A 17,927-nucleotide genomic window follows, 5' to 3' on the forward strand; every position below is an offset into this window, starting at 1 on the left:
GTCATGACATAATTTTTAGCATTGGTTTTGAAAAATCTTCACTACGGAGCTGCAAAGTGAGATATGAAGTTATGAGGCCAGTCATACATTGTTGTGTTTCTCTTGAAATAAAAAATGTCCATTTAAAGGTTTATTAACGTACATACTGTACAAAGTGCTTTGATTTAAGGGGAAATGAAGCACTGACCAATGACTGTGTTTCGGATGCGTTTTATATTGAGATATGGCTGTATAATCAAACCTGAAATTCAAGTGGTCATGGTAAAAAACGAGGTAGAAATGCAGATATTCGCCACCAGGGTGCAGACATCTTACTGAAGACAGGCCTTGATGAGAGGACTGAAAGATTGCACTCTCAATTGAATTCTGTTGTTCAGAGACCAAATTAAATGCAATTTTATTAAATCTTCATTGTATTGTATTGGTAATGTATCCATTTATTTGTGGATTATATTGCACCTTTGCATATTGTGAATTGTAACATTATTTTCTCAAAATGCAAGACCTGGTTGCACATTGAATGTGCAATTGCAAAATGAATTTGAGTTAAGAAAGCAAAACAGTTTTGTGAAAGGGTCATAAAACATTTATTAGCTCCTCATTGAATCGCTTGTTGATCACATAGCGGATTGTAAAAGTATAATCAGAATCAGAATCATTTAAGCACATGTTTGGGGGATTTTTTTCTGAATTAGCAAACAAAATAGAACAGAGGTCCAGTACAGTGTTTTGAATAAAATAAAATACATTAAATAATTTGCACACAGAAGCCCAAACCTATTTATAACAGATTAATGTTTGACCAAAATTAACTGAGCATAGTAGACTGATTAGAATGCTGTTTGCTAGAGTATGATGCGGTGAGCAGGACTGAGAGGTCAGAGATTGACAGCAGAATAAACAGTGTCTGGCGGCAGCTCTCTCTTAGCTCTCCTGCCCCTGGGATCCTTCTTAGAGAAGCTCAACGCTGAATAGTTCAGGCCCTCAGCAGCCTCAGCCTATGGGAGCAAACAGGGATGTGTATATTAGAAAAACACTGTACTGGACCTCTGTTCTATTTTGTTTGCTAATTCAGAAAAAAATCATACAAACAAAACATACAAAAATGTACTGTGTATTGGTACATATAATATAATTTAAGTCATACAATAGAATCACGTCAGAATATAGGGGGGAAAGTTATTTTTTTACTTGGTCACTTGTTCCAGTGTTAGAGATGCCATTTCTGATATGCTGCTTGTTTCTCACTGTCAAGCAAACACAATATAAAAACTCAGGAAGTTAAACTAATCCAAATAATTAACATTCTTGATAAATAAAGAAATATGACACTTACTCTTACATATCAGCCAGACTAGACAAGATGTCTGAGCAGCTACACAGCAACCCAAAGCTACAGCCAAACCCACCAGCATTTACTCGTTCAGCTGCAAAAGAACCAGCACAACTTTGTGTCAAATGTTATGGGTAGCACTTTCTAATAACTAGATGCGCAGTGAAGTTACTGTTTCCATGGTGAACACACACAGCTGATATCGCGGCATCCTTACGGCGGGACGGTTTTAACATTTGCAATTATAATACCCATGTTGTGCGAAAATGTCATCCAAATCCGTAGGCTACAGTACTTTTCGAGTTATCTTATCTATATATATACGATTCGTTAGTAAGATAACTATGCTAACGAACATACAGAGACAGAAACGGCACCAAAAGATAACCTTTGGGCGGAGGTAGCCTAAAACTTCTAGCAGCTAAAGGCATCATTTAAGCACATGTTTGGGGGATTTTTTTCTGAATTAGCAAACAAAATAGAACAGAGGTCCAGTACAGTGTTTTGAATAAAATAAAATACATTAAATAATTTGCACACAGAAGCCCAAACCTATTTATAACAGATTAATGTTTGACCAAAATTAACTGAGCATAGTAGACTGATTAGAATGCTGTTTGCTAGAGTATGACACGGTGAGCAGGACTGAGAGGTCAGAGATTGACAGCAGAATAAACAGTGTCTGGCGGCAGCTCTCTCTTAGCTCTCCTGCCCCTGGGATCCTTCTTAGAGAAGCTCAACGCTGCATAGTTCAGGCCCTCAGCAGCCTCAGCCTATGGGAGCAAACAGGGATGTGTATATTAGAAAAACAGTACTTATATAACATACAAAAATGTACTGTGTATTGGTACATATAATATAATTTAAGTCATACAATAGAATCACGTCAGAATATAGGGGGGAAAGTTATTTTTTTACTTGGTCACTTGTTCCAGTGTTAGAGATGCCATTTCTGATATGCTGCTTGTTTCTCACTGTCAAGCAAACACAATATAAAAACTCAGGAAGTTAAACTAATCCAAATAATTAACATTCTTGATAAATAAAGAAATATGACACTTACTCTTACATATCAGCCAGACTAGACAAGATGTCTGAGCAGCTACACAGCAACCCAAAGCTACAGCCAAACCCACCAGCATTCCCTAAACACCCGTTCAGCTGCAAAAGAACCAGCACAACTTTGTGTCAAATGTTATGGGTAGCACTTTCTAATAACTAGATGTACCGCATAGCGGTACAAAATATGATCGCGACTCGTGTGTGTGTGTGTGTTGTGTTTGCTTCTTTGTGCATGTGTGCTCGCTCATCAATGTGTGTGTTTGCATGTTCATGCATGTGTTTATGAATGTGTGTGTCTGAGGTGGGGAGGGGGTATGGTGTATATGTGTGTGTGTGTGTGGGGGGGGGGGGGTGGAGTTTGTGTGTGTGTGTGTGTGTGTGTGTGTGGGCTAAAGGTCGAACCACCACCGTACCCATCACAGAGCTGCAGTATGCAGACTATAATGCTATTGTAGCCCTCTCAGAAGAGGACCTACAGTACACCTTGATTGCTTTCGCGAAAGCGTACAAACAGCTTGGTCTGGCCATCACCATCAAAACGACTCAAATCCTCCATTAGCCACCACCAAACACCAGCACTCCCCCAAACATCTCCATTGACAACACCAGATTGGAAAATGTGGACCACTTCCCATACCTTGGCAGCCTCCTATCATCTAAAGCCACCATTGACAAAGAGGTACACCATCGTCTTAGCTGTACCAGCGGGGCATACTGTAGACTAAAGAAAAGGGTCTTTGAGAACCGGGACCTCCAGTCATAGACCAAAATCTTAGTCTACAAAGCAGTACTGCTCCCCACTCTCCTGTATGGGTCAGAAGCCTGGACCACATACAGCAGGCACCTGGGAGCACTTGAGGCCTTCCATCAGAGGTACCTCCGGAGAATCCTCAGGATAACCTGGGAGGATCGACGGACCAACACCAGCGTCCTGGAGGAGGCTGGCATCTCCACCATCACTGCCATCATCGCCCAACACCAGCTCAGATGGACTGGCCACGTGATTCGAATGCCTGACTCTCGCCTCCCCAAACAAGTCCTCTACTCACAGCTTGTTCAAGGAAAGTGTGGCCCAGGTGGCCAAAAGAAAAGGTACAAAGACAACATCAAAACAAACCTCAAGAAGTTCCACATAGGCCTTAAAGGAATTATCCGGAGTAAATTGCACTTTAGATCAATTTACGGATGATTGGGAGTACATATGTTGAGTTGACATCCAAATCATGTCATTCGGATGTGTTTTGAGAAAGTTCGATCTTCAGGGGAAAGTCCGTAGGAGTCGATTGCCGAGTGTGGAGTAACACGCTCTGGAAATTCACAATTTCGTCGCCGTTTAAAAAAAAAAAAAAAAAAAAACATAGTCCAGTCCATACAACTTCATTTCAATTTCGAAAGAAATACTGGAATATATATAGCAATCCTTATATGACCGCTTCGCTAGCTTTGCTAGCGCCGGTCATAATTATTGGCACTGCAGTCAACCAATCAGCAAGATATAGCTACGGTAACTAGGCCAACAGCAAAATAAAATACAGCCTAGGCCTAGGCCTACTGATTACAGGGCCTACATTTCAGCACAGGATTCTGCACACATTTTAAAGCGCTGTCTGGTAACGTTAATCTATTAATGGAGCGGCATGAATGCGGGACCGGACGGACCAACTTCTGACTTGCAGAGAAACACACACACACGCAGAGAACCACTTTGCAGGTGCGCAGAGATCTACTGTACAGACACAGAGCGCATAGTAGGCCTATGTTAGGCTACTTTCACTTTCTAGAGTGCACATTCATTACATAAAAGATGCTTCATACCAAAACAACGATCAATCATTATCAAATATATCATGACGTGTTGTCACAAAGACTTACTCCAATTAGAAAATCAAAACCAAAATCAAGTGTAAGTGTTGTTCTCTCATTGACGCCTGTAGGCCTATATGGAAAATGCAATTTCAGTTTGTAAAATGTATCCCCCCCAACTGAATTAATCTCCCTATGTGAAGCACTGAATGGGGAATTACCCCCCATTTTGATAATTTGTGGGTTTTACAATGTGTGGGGCTATGCTAAACCTGATATAATGTACTTTGTCCAGAATTCAAAGTAAAAATGTATTGAGACAAGGTAGCATCCCATCAGGGTTATCTCAGCATAGTATACTAGCCTATAATATACAAACCATAACTCATAAGAAACACTTAATTAACTAAGTGCATGCTGATCAGATAGGCTATCCCTATAGGCTATCCCCTCTGGAAAGACCCAAGACTATAATTTTACACAGTGTAGCCTAGTGCTAGTCAGATACCTTGAGTCTCACATTTTTAAAGTCTCAATGTGTCCATTAGTTTACACAGAATTCACTAGAAGTCATTATTTAAGGGGTTATTATTCAAAATTTTCTTCCGGGGGAGCATGCCAGCGGACCCCCATAGCCTTCCTGTGTGTGACACAGGGCTAAGCCTGCAATGTTTCAAATATCTGGCTCCGCCCCTGTCTATTACTATTAGCCTTTTTCAGGTGGCAGTATGACCACTTTAAACTGTTAATTTTTGGAGGGTGAAAGGGGATTTGGCATATATGGGTAGTGTATCTGTATTGGAGACAGTGTTTTTCTTGTGTGATGTTACCACCCAAATACAGTAAAGAATGAGTAGGGGAAATCATATTTAATGATAACATTTTATCATAACTATGCTTCCTACCTTCCAGTGTACACTTTTAGAAGAAAGAGAGCTATGGAATGTTCTATATATATTTTTTTGAACACCTGGAACGTGTCTTACAGAACATGTAGTCTATACAGAAAACCTGAGACTGTTATATCCTTATTCCATGCACACACAATCAGTGCTATTCAATCAAACATGACTTACCAGAGGCAGAATTAAGCGGACAATAAACTCACACACTTGAGCATACTATAACACAATGGCTGCCCCAGAACAGTAAGTGAATTCACCATCTTACAGGTTGGTACATCAGAGTCCTGCACGGGTCCATTTGTTTAGACCCGCCCCCGCCTGCACCCGAGAAGTTCAGCACCAGATCTGACCCGTCACCTGTGGTGATATTAAAATTAAATCCGCACCCGCCCGGACCCGTTAATATTTTGCCTGTTACCCGACCCGTGCCCGCGATAAATCACACACAAGCTAAAATCATTCAAATGAATGTGCTTTATTTTTACATTTTGCGTCAGGGATAAACCTTACAACAATGAAACATAGCCCAAACCTTGCTGCATCAGAACATTATTCTACATAAAATGGACCTGTTAATGAAACAAAGAGAACAAGAAAAAAACAACCTGAGCCTGCCACTAGCCAACTTTACCTTGACTTCATCCATTGTAGCCTACTCTCTTGCGCTCCAACTACGAGACGGTTATATTGTTTAATGTTTTCACACATAGATGCATCACACAAATAATTCAAAAGTCGCAGTAGCCTACTGATGTGATGGGTCAAGTGTCGTATCGTTGACTAAAACACATATTTGCGATGTGGTAATGGTAATTTAGATATACAAATATTTCACATATTTTTTTTTTTCAATGATGTTTTATTTCTATAGTTTTGGTTCTCATCGTATCCGCCCGCAAGGAGTTATTTTCCCGCCCGCATACCCGCCCGTAAATTTTAGGGACGTCATAATTTACCCGTTTTAGCAACTTTTCTGCGGGTACCCGACCCGTTGCAGGACTCTGTGTTACATCACATTGTGATTACAATTATTGCCTTTATTCAAATGTATTTATTAAATTTTTAGTCCTCTGTGGTAATGTACAAAAACAAGCACATTGCATAATAAGGCATCAAACTTAACTTATTATACAATAATACAAATGTTACAAGATTCAATAGTAAATATACAAAGAGGGAAGCTCATAGAAAATACTAATTCATCATCAGATAGCCAGTGCACAGGCTGTTACAACTCTATGTTATCAAATATGAGGAATATTCTTTTGCTATAAACAGCAAAAGAAACATTTTCCCGCTTTTCTGGGCAGAGCTGTTCTAGAAAATTATCATTCTACTACTCACTTGCTACCACAACCTAATAAAAAAAATTTGCGGAGTCCTGGACGTTACCCTTAATTACATAGATCTGGATCTAGCTATAACAGGGTTAAAAGTGCACTACTTGGCAGAAGACAGACTACATCTGAAAAAAATAAATGACAAAACTATCTAAAAAACAAAAATGCATATTTAGATCGGGCCCAAAGAAGGGTCCCTTTGTAAACGTGGGACCGGTTCCCTCAGCACCCATATCACAACCCCCCTCCCTCCCCTATTTACCTGAACAGCACAGCTGTAATCAATAATACATTTCATCATGATGAAATGTCTCACTACATGAGGTACCAGTCTTCAGTCTTTGCTTTCTTTTGCTTTTGACATCAGAGTAAACAACTTCTGGTTTTAACTCCTTGTCCTTTTTTCCCTTATTTTTTCTTTTTGAAAAATCCAAAGCAGCATAGTTCATTCTCTCAGCATCACTTTCCTGTTAATTCCAAATACACTGTCATCATACAGTACATTATCTTTCTACATAACTACTAAATGTACTGTTATAAAATGTTCTTCATGGGGAAAGCCCATGGTGCAGTTGAAAATGTACATCACAAAGCCTTATTTCATAGTTGCTGTTAATACATGTAGGTACACATATGTTTGTATAGGGTAACACAGTGATTTTATAGCGTCATTTAATTTATACATTCAGGAGACGCTTTTTATTCATCGAGACTTACATACAGTATGTCAATTATATAAAAAGAGCCACTGTCTCCAGAGCGACTTGGGGTTAAGTGCCTTGCTCAAGGCCATAACGGTGGAATCTGGGTATTGAACCCACAACTTTTCTGGCTACTGCATGCTAGCCCAGTTCCTTAACCACTACGCTACCACTGCACTGTTGTGTATGGTACAACTCAGTGCTTCTGAGATATTTTGACAATTTTTGCAAGGTGATGAAATGTACACTATTGTGATAAGCTTTGTCTTTTCATTGGTCTGTTTGGGTTGTTATAAACACTGCCATGAATATTACATTTCTTTTTACAAATAATTATTTGACTTACCCGAGTTTCCTTTACCACAGTGTTGTTACAGTGCATTTGCTTTTGAGCTCTCTCTGTTAAACAAACAAACACATATAAATTTGATAACAAAATGGCCTCTAACCCCTGACATATGCAATAGATGAATAGAGTCCTTACCTTTGCAGTGTTCACATGAAGGTCTTCTCAATTGGGAAGCAATAAAAAATGCCATCACAGCAACACATACACTTAATGCCACTCCCAACCCAACCACATAACCCATCAGGGTCTCTAGAAATGGCAAAATACAAACATGAAGGAGACAGTTTAAAAATATGGAATTACTCATATATATTTTATTTTCAATGGTTGTTTCATTGCAAATGGCAGCATTTCTTCATGTAAATTCCATATCATGTTAAACAAGAAGATACAACATGTGTTTTTTTCTTTTCCCTTGGAAATAAAAGGTGATAATTATGACCTTTTATGATTTTATGATTCCCCCCCCCCCCCCTGTCATCTACTACATTTTTGGTCAACGATACCCGGGACACCGAACCACCGGGGCACATGAAATTTGGTGGGTAGGTAGCCCCACTAGACTTTTACGGAAAAATTTTGTTTGGTCCCCGGGGGCCACTCCCCCCCCCCCCCTCCCCGCGCTGGGCCCCCGAAACCCCAAATATGCAGTTTTTCCTAAATAACTACCTGAACCGTGGCACCGAGGATGAAGACATTTTTATGGTATGTTGTTCTCAAGGGCCCACATCAACCTAGCCCATAATCACTCATTTGTGATTTGCACCCCCCCCCCGGTAAAAAATGAAAATGCAATATCATTCTGCTTTAATCGCCCCTCTCTTCAGTTAAGATGTTTAGAACTGCACCAAATTTTATTTGTATGATTAACCTGACATTCTCTGGGGGTATGCCAAGTTTTGTAGAATTTCATCCATGGGGGGGTCTAAAAAAATTAAGTTATGTGTACAATTAGTGACTGTACACTCATTGGCCTGTAGATGGTGGTGCACACATATACACACGCACACATGAATAAACAGGCACGCACATACCATCAGTATCGGCAATTACAACGGGCGATACATAATTACAAATTCAATAGGATTAAAGGAAAACCAAATATTCATCATAATAATTTGGCTGCATTCCCAGTATGCGTCACGTAGTCGTTTGTCCACCAGATGGCGCATCGTTGCAGTGAGACGTAATTTTGTTGGAAGTTAATCTAAAGTGGGTTGGAAAGACACTACGCTTCCTACAAGGACAAGACTGTAGTTCACCGCAGAGAACGTCTGGGTAGGATGATTTCTGCATGACATGAAATTCCCATTTCTTCTTGAAGCCGAAATAAATCTGAGAATGTTTATGGGACATGCTTGGTTTTTACTGCAGGTAGGCTACGGTAATCTTAAATTATATCAATAGCCTAGAGTAGGTCAAATAATGTTACCGTTAGCATTGGTTGAGTGATGGAGGCCAATTTGATTACTGATGTATTTGTAGAAAACCATGCGGTTATAGGCTACCAAGAAAATTGATAACAGCACTAATTGCATCTTTCGACTGTCATCTCATTTGCTTATGACCATAACCTAGGCTACTAACAGGAGCTAAGTGAGTTAGCCACAACACGTTCGCTACGTGATGGTTTTTTAATGGAAAATATATAGGCTACCTGAGAGATAACCTGTCTATGATGCATCCTAAACACCGGGCTGGGACATTTAGCTCAAAGTCTCAAAAAGCATCTGAGTCAACATTCATTCTCAAACACCCATATACAGTAGGCTACTTCAGGGGTTCCCAAACTTTTCAACCCGCGACCCCCAAAATAACCGTGCCAGAGACTGGCGACCCCCACTATCCCTGGATGTGACTCAAAAAATAAAATAAAATGTGCGCACCGGCCATACGCACTAGGCTTATCCAAACACGGGCTTAACGACAACACAAAAGAACAGAGCAGCCTGTTATGATTTTACATATAGAACTTTACTATATGATAAAAGCAGAATACCTTAGTCAAAAAATAATATCCATGAGTGCACATTATTGCTGTCATGTGCAAACTTTAGGGACCGTTCGTTATTTATAAACGGGGTCACCGGAGGAAAATAGGGGAGGGTCATGTCTTTTTATTCTTTGTTGAGGGGAGGGTCACCTAACTTTTTTTTGTCTAGGAGGGAGGGTCATCCATCTTTTGTATTAATGAAAACAGCAAAAAATCAAAGTGGCTTTGATTGTTGATTTCTGTCGCCATATAACGTTCTCTTTCGTTCCATAGCTCTGTCAACATTGAACAATGCAAATAAGGGAGATTTCCCGGGTTTCTCACGCAAAATACGGAAAATGTCAACATTCGTCCCCATTAACGTTGGAAGGGTTGGAGCAACAAAGTAGCCTACTTTATTCACGCCTAACAGCCTATATCCATTTGGTCAACTTTATCCAGCCCTAAAAAAGCTAAATTTAACTTTGGTTTACTTGTAGTTTACCGTGTAGCCTAACTTTAAACAGTGTGCATGCTTAACACAAAGCATACTTGTGCTTCATTCATCCACACATCCAGCTCCTAACGTTTTGACAAGCATTTCTACCAATTGACCTTGTTCCTGCCAATCTCTAGCTTTGCTGTCTCCATCCTTTCTGTTTTTGTTGTTTGCAAAAAATATATAGTATTTATTGGTAACCAGCAACAAGTGAAATTTGTTAATCGCTGTCATCCTCTCTCCTGCCAACAAAAATGTGTTAGGCTACGGCCGAACACTGCAAGCGCTAATGAATCTTGCTCTCACGACAACCACGTCGTTAACTTAAATAGGCCTAGGTTAACATCACTCTGAGTTCGCATTCAAGCAAGCAAAACGATGATTTGAATACATCTGTTTCACTGGAAGGGCAAGGGGTAACAACAGGACAACACAGAGACAGGCCAGAATGCAGGACTTATGAGTATTACAGTAATATGGGATATTCTACGGGAAAATATTAAAACGGCAAGACAGCAGGGAAACGTTAAAATGATAAACCCGGAAAAAGTTGGCATGTTAGGTATTTTTCGGTCCCTGTGATTATTTGTGAAATTGTGCAAACGGCCTTTTCAAGTCATTTGAGAAGGAAGGAGTGTAGCAAGCTCCCAAATTGACGCTCGTCTGAGAAATTGAGTTTTGGATAATGTTCAGCTTCGGCAGCTTTACAATGACTGAGGAAGCCAGAGACGAGTCCATAGCAACAAGTTCATGTGTTGAATTAGTTATTACCCAGTGTGCTTTGTTGAATGGTCTCAATGCTTTATTGTTTTATTTCATGTGAATACTTACTAGAGGAGTAACTTTTCAAGTAGGCTAATGCAGTTGCAGGAAGTGTGCATTTAGTTTCCATGCTTATTGTGTTTCCACAACAATGTTAGGGAGTAAATCTACTGAAATGGCCACCATCTTGGTGAAGTGTGATGTGTAAGATCAGAAAGCAGAGGTTGATTTTAGGACGGTAGCATAAGTTGATGTGTTACCATAGCATGTCAGAGCGTGGGTGGAACACGTTGACAATTGGCCGGGGAGGGTCATGTCATTTTTGAAAATGCTGCTGGAGGGTTGTTGAAAATTATATTGCAGGTAGGGGAGGGTCATGCAACTTTTGATCGAAGCACTCAAAATCCCTCCGGTGATCCCGTTTATAAATAACGAACGGTCCCTCACTTTAATTTCCATTTTAAAGCAACACCAAAGCACTTTTCCTGTCGCACACACGATTGTTTATCCAGCACTGGCTTTGGAAATAACGATGTCTACAGACAAGGTAGAGTACGTTGCATGATTTTATGAAAGTATAATGTATTGCGACATCAGAAGCAAGTCAAATTTGTAGTTTCTTATGTCTCATTCCATCGAACTACAGATCCGCTACCCGATCTGGCAAACTTGCATAGTGCGGTTATAGCCGATAGAGGGTCGCGAAGAGAATGCAGAAGTCCCGTTCACCCTGTTACGAGTTGATGATTTTGGAAACAGTATTTTAATGTACAAAAAATTCTTTGGTGTTGCTTTAACAGAAGAATATCTCAGTCAGGGTAATATCCACTAACTGTTGTAAACATATATTGTTGCTGCGCAAATTTACATTTTGGCAACTACGTTTCAGCGTTAATCTCATCTAATGAGATGGATGCGGGCTATGCGCGGAACACAGCAAGTCCATTCTTGGTTTAATTGTGGAGATGGCCACACGGAGATCATCCTCCACATTTAGACGCGATCTGTATTTGTTTTTAATATATGTCAGTGCAAAGAACGGCGTCAGTACGTCCATCGCGGCCTTGGATAGCTATGGATATTCCCTCTCGACTGAAATCCAGAACTCAGCAAGCGTCTTGGAATTAAAATCTGTCTTTAAAGTGCGGTCACATGACAGCTCAACCAGTGCGTCCTCCATGCCGGCTGACAGATGACTTGTGGTGGTTACAGTGAATGGTGATCTTATCCAGTCAGAATTTTTCAGAATTTTTTTTTTCCAAATTTATTTGATTTATGGAAATCATTTCGCGACCCACCCCTCGCCGTCCCGCGACCCCCACTTTGGGAACCCCTGGGCTACTTCAATCCTCTATTTTCAAAGGTGATTCAAGTAAGGAAGAGCATGGCTCAAAGTGAACTAACAAGGACTGAAACTACATAAATTCGTCAAAGTGAATAATTTGTGTCAACTCGCCGCAATGTAGATTTATTAACGCACCCGTGATCTACATCTCCATTTAAACCAAATGTTTTAGAGCGCACGTTGAGAGATGTATCCAGGGCAGGGCTGTACCTACACATATTTGTTGCACGTGCTACAAAAATAATCCTTTACGATGGATGATTTAGTACCAACATTATACCGGTCCAATACAGTTTTGCCTATGGCTATACCGTGAGACTGAGACGTTTTTTGTTTGTTCGAAGTGCGTGTTTAGGGTGTGAGAGGGGAGTCAATGTGCTTTGATTCCAGCTTGGTAGTAGTAGTCTATGCGATCCAGTGTGTGGATATCTCAATTGCAAAATTAAACAATATTTCTATCTACCATGGACTAGGCTGGGTGAACTCAGACTGATCTGAGAAATTAATCCATGCTTTTGTCACCTCAAGGATTGATTATTGCAATGCTCTATACGCTGGCTGCAATAACACCTGTCTAAAGAGCTTACAGCTTATACAAAATGCAGCTGCTCGCACACTCACTAGAACTAAAAAATATGAACATATTTCCCCTATCGTGGCATCTCTACACTGGCTGCCTGTTAAAAGTCGCATTGACTTAAAAATATTACTTCTAACATACAAAGCCATTGGCCAGGCACCAGAATATATTAAAGATCTCCTAGTCCCATATAACCCACCCAGACCGCTACGATCACAGAATACTGGCCTTCTTGTAATTCCAAGAATCTCAAAAACTACAGTAGGAGGCAGAGCTTTCAGCTATCGCGCACCCCTCCTCTGGAATAATCTTCCTACCTCAATTCGACCAGCAGACACCCTCTCTATTTTTAAGTCTAGACTTAAAACATACCTCTTTACTGCCTCCCATAGTTAGGTATGGTGCGGTGTGGAACTTCACCCACCTCAGGGATTTTTGGAATGGACCACCCTGCTGAGTCCTCGTGTGACTGGCACCCCAGTCGCGCGTGCGATGGTGGTCACTGACCATACCTGCGCTGGTGCCGACTACCCCTCACCATGCCTTAGTTATGCTGCTATAGCATAGTGCTGTCATGGATTTGTCATGTGTCACGCCGTACAACCCCCCCCTCTCCTCTCTCCCCTTCTCTCTCTCTCAACTCTCCCTCTCTTGCCTATTCTCACTATGATATACTGTAACAATATATAGTACCACTGATTACTTATTGACATTAACCATTTTGATTTTCAGTAATACTAACCCACTCTACATCTCTCTTTCTTTCCCCTTACTGTACCTCACTTGTGAGGTATATCATCACCAGTCATCAACCATCCATGTGTTGGCCCTCCTTTCACCCATCTCACCTGTCACAAGTCCCATCCTCGACTGCCCTATTACTGTCCCCCTATCTGGATTCCTGGCCGGTACAGCCTAGCGACCCATCACCTGCCTATGACAATTCTGCCCGGATTCCTGGCCTGTCTGCCGACCCACCACATGCCCCTTGACAACTCCCTTCCACTGGACAAATCCAACGCTGGACTATTTGAACTTTCTGTCACTAAATCAGGATTAATGAATTATCAAACCAGATACGTACTGTAATCACCCCACCTCTTGTAACTTTCAGCTCAAGTGCTTTTTAACACCATGTCTTATTCTCTACACCTGACTATCATATGCATTTGTCATGTATACAGACCTTACTGTCCTGTATTGACCCTAGGCAGATGGGTCAGGCCCTTGAGTCGTGGATCTGCTCGAGGTTTCTTCCTATATGCATCTCCAATTCTAGGGAGTTTTTCCTCGCCCCTGTTACCCATGGGCCTCTCTCTTTCTTTTCTTTTCTTCCTTTCTTTCCTTTTTCTCTGATTGCCTACATTCTGTAAAGCGCCATGATACATGTGTAATGTTTTGGCGCTCTATAAGCACAATAAATTGAAATTGAATTGAATCTGCCGGCAATTCCTTTTCAATTTCTTAAACGATTGAGCTTGGTCTGGCGAAAGCCAGACTAACCATGGACCTCATAGTTGCAAAATGCAAGGGAACATGAATCAGCATATTATTTGCACAAACAATAACGGACAGTAGCTCTTCAACTGTTTTAGACTACTGGTATTTAATTTGTGCATTGACAATAAAGCTGAATATCATATGAACTAGATGACTAAACTTATGCATGTAGAAGAAGAAACATTCACAAAAATCCATGACATGACCTCTCTTCGAAAGCTGTTGAAAACTGCATGGAACTGACAGGGATTGTTTTGTTTAATAATAAATAAATACATTATGCTGCTACCCTCTGCTTTTCCCAAATACAAGTTGCAATGGATGGACTGTGAAGAACTGCCCTACTTGTGATTGTTTAGATATTTTAAAGGTTTTATAACAATGCTACAAATTTTTTGGCAAGTGCTACAAATCTATTCACCTTTGCAGCGCCAGCAGGCTACTTTGTGTGCGGCCCGCAAACACACATTCCAAATAAGCATACACAAAAGTTTCAAGAGTGGGGGATGGAGTAGAAGATGGAGACAAATTCATTAATATAATTTATTTTTCGCGTAATGGATGTACAGGACTGGGCGGCGGTCATATTTTCTACCGCTATGCAGTACATCTAGTTTTTCATCATGACATACAGTAGTCAACAATTAAAGTGTCAGAACTAGTATTCACCTTTTTCAGCAGATATTTTACAAGCTGTGGTGTTGTCTGTGCTCTCTTGAAGCCTTGATTCACTTTCTGTAAAGTAACACCAGAATCATAACAACATCATCCACAACAACAACAACAACAATAATAATAATAATAATAATAATAATAATAATAATACCTTCATAATTCATAAGTGTCCCACTGCCAAACTTCACAACAAGTCTTGAACAATAGCCACAGTAATAAATGCCTGAATCTGAATCTTGAAAATCATAAATTTGCAAATTATATTTTCCATTTTCATTTATCGCTTTGAATCGTTGTTCACTGAAACCATCATATTGTGCAAAAGTTGTTGAATGGGGAAAAGTTCCCAGGACGTATTGGAGCTCTTTTGGTTGTTTCATCCTAATCCAGAAAATAGATTGAATGTCTGCAGATGTTACATTTATTTTGCATTTGAGAGTCACATTCTCTCCAGTCTTAGCTATTAATCTGGTATCTGACTGATGTGGTGTTCCATCTGAAGGAGAAACAGACCACACACACACACACACACACACACACACACACACATTTTAGTTCTGTTTGTGAAACCTTTTTCCCTAATTAATATGATGACTATATACTGTATGGTATGTGCCTGTGCCACACATAATCCACATAAAATAGATAAAGTATACAGAAAAAAATACAAAAATACAATGTATTGAATGTAATAAGATTTTGTGTAAGATATTGTCTCACCTGTATATACATAAATGATCAGTAACAGGAGTATGTACGGGAAGATCATCTTTCCTGTGTTAATCTGTATACACAGACTGAAAGTTAAGCCATTTTATTTGAAAGAGCATATATACATACAACATACATTTTGTGTTCTATGTGTTCTTTTAACATACTGGGTACCCCTTTAGAGTCATTTGTCAATGTGAGGGCATAGACTTTAGTGATGCCCTGCAAGTTGCAAAAATAATGCTTAAAGGAAGAGCCTCGGAGTCTCAGAGAAGTGGAGAAAAGGTTCATGTGTCCCACATGATAAACCTATGGTACATGCAATAGAAGGCGCTGCAATACCAGTGATAATGATTGAGACACTATTGGCCATAACTGTCCTGATATATTGCTGCTTTGTCAGAAAAAAAACAGGTCTGTTTGGAGTGCTACTGTACAGGGTGTGAGTCCTTTTCGGTGCTCTTCGGTGCAGGGATTCCAGATTTAATAAAAAGACAAATCCGAGGCACTCAAGGATGCATTAAAAAATATTTTCTTATTTGGCTACTTAAACATACCTATGCGTTTTGGCCAAACTGGCCTTTATCAGGGCAATTTGATATTGCTGCTTTGATACATTTGTGCATGTAACTTATTTAAATATTTATAAGCAATTAAATACTTCATATGACCGCTCATGCTATTTAGGAAGTTATTTACAATAGGAAATCCTATTTGGTGTGTCTATACTAATCTAATTGAATTCACAGGATACAGTAACCATGAAATAACTGGAAGATGTGAAAAAAAAAAAAAATCATTATTGACTTCAGCACAGTCACCACAAATACCATGATTACAAGCGTTGAATTTAGTCCCTGACATATTTCTCAACATGTGAGATCCATCACAAAATGCTTTTTCTTACCTGCACTCACTTAGTTGATCAGTATCAAAATCGCACTGTGTGATTACTGCGGAAAGAAATGAGAGATGTGCTGGGTGGTGCTATTTATGATCACGTGCAATGACGTGGAAATATCACCCTTTTTTGTGTGGTTTGATATAAACCACAATGGAAGCTTTAACCACCCACATCACCATTTCTGTTTCAAGCTCTTTTATCCTCTTTTGAAGACCTCTCACAGTTTAGTGACTCATATGATAGTATGTCATTCATTTTGTTTATCTCTATTGTAAAACAAAGTGGTATTACAGGTATAAGGTATGTGACTCCCTTAAATGCGAGACATATTCCCTTTGGGCCAATAAATGTTGTTGTTTTATCATTTATTCAAAGTCACATGTTCAAAGAAGGTGACTGCGGGCCCTGCAGGCCTCTCTGTGTTGTTTTCTTTTCATCCTGTGGTCACATCATTTCCTAGAAATGAGCTCTGCACTGAGGCCTTGGTAGAGCAGCACTGCATGCCTATGGCCTGCTCTTCCTGTCCCATATTCACAAACCCAAGGGGCTTGAGTTTTGAAACATGTCCACATGCATATATCAGACCACATCTTTAAACCAGGAAACAGTGCCCCTGTAGAGTAGGTCTGTTAGGAATGGCCATGTAGAAGATTAGGTTACTGATCCAAAATGTGGATGATTTGAATTGGACTAACCTATTAGCAATGGCCCATGCAGTATACATTGAGTCGACTTGGTAAAGGTGAACCCGAATTGTACTCCGAAAAACTACAATATCCCTTGAGCAAGTGGAAACTTTGAAGGATGCAATGGTATGTGTAACATAATTGTGGGACATGTCTGACGTTTTATTTGAGTTGAACACTACAAATGTATCAGATCAACAAATGTAAAGCACACACTGAGCATGTTTGCTTGGAGGGGACACATCAACATAATCTCATAGGATGAGCAGCTGAAGTGGGATACTTACTTATGTTTGAAGAAGGTACTGTACAATGTGACTAAGTGATCAGGTTTGCCATCAGGTTTCAGCACCTGATCATATCAAACTGCATGTAGGCATTACTACTGTCATCAATATTAGCATTTCATAATTGTGTCATTGTCACTGAGCTTAATGCTACTGATAAATAAGTTTTGACCTGCTGTGTATAACAGGAGGCATTAGCATGTATGAAATGAACAGTCGCAGGTCCATCCTCTTCAATCCACATGATTACATGGCTCTCTTCATAATGCTGAAGAATGCTCTATTCACTTGAATGGGCCTTCCCAACGTTCGGTGGTCTGCTATTTCTTGATAACAGACCGTTGCTAAGTATAACAGACCGCTGTCAAGGAAAATGAGTTTTGTGCTTCTAATTCACGTCTTTCATATCACTACACAAGGAGTGGAACTTCATTGAAAAGTGAAAGCAGACGGTTGATCAGCTGTGTTCTAAAGAATGTTTGATTCAAGTTCAGCGTGTGCTGTTGCAAACTA

The 17,927-nt window shown here is 40.0% G+C and overlaps 1 long non-coding RNA gene across 1 annotated transcript; it reads right to left on the reverse strand.

Moving 5' to 3' along the window:
* Window positions 1-5,559: 5,559 nt before the first annotated feature.
* On the reverse strand, window positions 5,560-16,488 carry LOC143125819 (uncharacterized). The gene is made up of 7 exons (XR_012987324.1): window positions 16,445-16,488; window positions 15,547-15,610; window positions 14,978-15,322; window positions 14,821-14,886; window positions 7,629-7,742; window positions 7,491-7,543; window positions 5,560-6,910 (listed from the first exon to the last, which is right to left on the reverse strand). It is a non-coding gene; the product is annotated as an uncharacterized LOC143125819 (long non-coding RNA).
* Window positions 16,489-17,927: the final 1,439 nt, after the last annotated feature.

The sequence above is a fragment of the Alosa pseudoharengus genome, unplaced genomic scaffold (assembly GCF_046254945.1).
Source record: "Alosa pseudoharengus isolate Yale_2024_CS ecotype anadromous, Long Island Sound unplaced genomic scaffold, YU_APseudo_1.1 YU_APseudo_1.1_scf_16, whole genome shotgun sequence".
In the NCBI taxonomy this organism is placed as follows: Eukaryota; Metazoa; Chordata; class Actinopteri; order Clupeiformes; family Clupeidae; genus Alosa; species Alosa pseudoharengus.